A 3,302-nucleotide genomic window follows, 5' to 3' on the forward strand; every position below is an offset into this window, starting at 1 on the left:
AAGATTCCTCAGTGTGGAAAGGCATGAACAATTAAAACAGTTTATTTAAGAGACAAAGAGTAGTGATCATTCAAAATGTGGTTACATAGAGCTGTAGAGAGAGGCATAGTGTCAAGAATAAGTATTGGGGGCATTTCTATGACTTTCTTTTCACAAAGTAATTCAACTAGGAGGGAATATAACAGTGATAAAACTGCTATATGAACCTGTAATGTATTTAATTTTAATTTAGAATTAGACTTTTGTCTAAAAAGTCACTGAATTCTGAAAATAGAAAAATGAATTTAGGAAATTTTATTTTTTAATTATTGGGGTGGAGCAAAAGAAATGAATTCTCATTAAGAAATTGTTGTGCCTGAAAGGAAGAAAGGACTCCAAAATAGACACGTATTCCTTACGTATTGGCGATTTTCTGGTTGTGGAAATGCTAACAAGTGAGGTTTTGCAAATAATTCAGAAATTGCTTGTGTATGATCTTTTGAAAACAGAAGAATCAGCATCAGAAATTAGAGTGCTAAATTTACTCTAAGGTTAAGAGTAATGAACTGATATTTAAATCAAGGTAGTTAGTTATTGAACATATTAATAAATCTTGTGAAAATCTAGCATTGGAGACATGTTTTAAAATGAATAGATTTCTCCTGCCGAAATACAAATATTTCTCATATGAGGATTGCAAGACAGAATAAACTCAGGCACCCTTGCTCAAATGGAAAATTTTCATGACAACACTAACTACTTTTTGGGTTTTGATGAATCCCAACTTTTCTAAGAAATCTTGACATAAATGGCATAGAAATTTCAGACATTGGCTGTAATTGCATTCATTGATCAACAAGTTGAAAATACTTGAAATCAGTACAAATAGAAGAAAATTTAAATGTAATTTAAATGTAATGTAATAAAGCAATTTAAACATATATTAAAGTAAACTACCTTAGTTCATTCAGGCAAATAATCAAAAATTTTTGCTTAAATAAAAAAGGAGACAAGTGTTAGTAATTGTCCCCAAATAATAAAGTATATAGAGAGATGAAAATAAATAATGGACAAAAATTATGGAAAATAAGTATTCTTATGATTATGACCTTGTAAAGAAAATTCAAGATATTTAAGTAAACATGTGTCAAAAGTGATTTAAAAATTGTGGGGCATCTGCACACCAGAAAAATTGTTTTGAACATTTTCTGTTTATATAATTTTAGAAATTGAGACAGTAATTTTCATTATGTGGTGTAACTAAATTGTCAGCAAAAAGTTAAGAGAGTTACAAAGATATAGTCAAACAACACTATAATGGAGAATATTAAGAAAACCTCTGAGCAGCAGTGAACATGGACACACAGTTATCTCTGTGATAGGATGTAGAATCTTCTGGTTATATGCCCAAGAGTCGTATGGCTGGATCTTTGGGGAGATCTGTTTGTAGCTTTTAGAAGAACCTCCACACTGATTTCCATAATGGCTGCAGTATTTTGCACTCCCAACATCAGTGAATAGTTGTTAAAGAAATGGACACACATTTTTTAAATCATTATTTTTAAAATTTTGTCCCAAATGGGAGGATCAGTCATGAAATGTAAATCTCCCAGATTAAATGTGAATTTTAAAGTCTACTGCATTCTTTATTTTAAAAAGCATAAATACATAAAATACAATACCAGGAAACATGAAAATAATAATATGATATTGGTTTCAGAATAGAAAAATAAAAGAAAGGAATATAAGAATTTAGAAACCTATTCAAATATACTTGGGGTATAATATAATGTGAAGTCTATAGACTAATAAGGTGATAAAGTTGGTTATTTTAATAAATTCTGCTGATGTAGTCCCTCTCGAAAATATTATATGTGGATAAGCGATTATACTATTTGATAAACCATAGCAGAAAAATGAAAGAAAAACCTAGAAAACAAAGCCAGGAAAGCAAAAATGACACATTGCAAAGACAAAAAGCCAAAGACAATGTCCTATATATGCGTTATATATATGTATGCATTTATACAGTCATTCTTCATATCTATGGCAGATTATTCTAGAACCTCTCCTTGGATATCAGGAATTAAGGATGCTCAAGTGTCCTACAGAAAATGACAAAGTGTATATAACCTGCTTATAACCTCCCATTTACACTTAAATTATTTCTTATGTATATTTATCAATAAAATTATGTATAAACAATTATTATAACATGTTATTTGGGGAATAATAAGGAAAAAATATTTGTGCATGTTCAGTAAAAACACAATTTTTCTGACCATTTTTTATTTATAATTTTTGAATTCATGATGTGGAACCCATGATTATTGGATGACTCAATATTCACTGAAGGTCTTTACTAAGAATAGAACTCTAGATGCTAAGAATGAAAGGTATATGTATGAAAAGAAGTTAACCAAAGAGTGTTTAAATCCTAGTACATAGCCACAGAACCCCAAGGAAAAAGAAGAGGCTTATACATAGAGATTCCCTCTAAGCAAATTATAAATGGTTAAACATATTAACAAATATGCAAATTCAAGATGAAAATACAAAGGTAATTTTATTGCTGAGGAGAGAGAGAGAAAGGAGAGAGAGAGAGAGAGAGAGAGAGAGAGAGAGAGAGAGAGAGAGAGTTGGGAGGGAAAAATAAACAGCATACCTCTAGATCTAGATCCTTGGAAGTCTGTTGGGAAGATGTCTTCTTGCCTTCTTCCCACAGGTCTGACTGCTGTGGTCATAAACCATCGAGTAACCAAAGACGTCATTTATCTCCTCCTCAGTTGTGACTTCTGATGGATTCAATATACTTGACATTATCTGTGAACTGCATGCAAATATGTTCCCCCTCAATATGAGCTTGAGAATTGTCTTAGATTTGCTTGTCTCTGTCACCAAAATGCCTGATATGCACAACTTAAAAGATATAGGAGTTACTTTGGTTCATGATTCCCAGGCTTCAGTCCATGATTGCTTGACCTCATTTGGGCAGAGCATTATGATGGTGGAGAAATGTGGCAGAGAAGGTTCTTTACCTCATCATAGACATGAGCAGAGAAAGGGAGGGACAGGGACAACATACCACCAGAACCTGCGCTGGACTCCAGCTAGTGTCACCTCCTAAAGTTTCTACAGCCTTCTACAATAGTACTACCAACTGCAGATCAAACACTCAATACTTGAAACTCAAAAGGACATTTTATATTCAAAGTGTAATAAAAGACCTTTCCAACATATTTAATATATTAAATATTCAGTTGTAAATAAAGATATTTCAAGGCTGGAGATAGAATAATTTTTATTTAAATTTTTTTATTTAT

This window comes from Nannospalax galili, unplaced genomic scaffold (genome assembly GCF_000622305.1).
Source record: "Nannospalax galili isolate Female #2095 unplaced genomic scaffold, S.galili_v1.0 scaffold136, whole genome shotgun sequence".
In the NCBI taxonomy this organism is placed as follows: Eukaryota; Metazoa; Chordata; class Mammalia; order Rodentia; family Spalacidae; genus Nannospalax; species Nannospalax galili.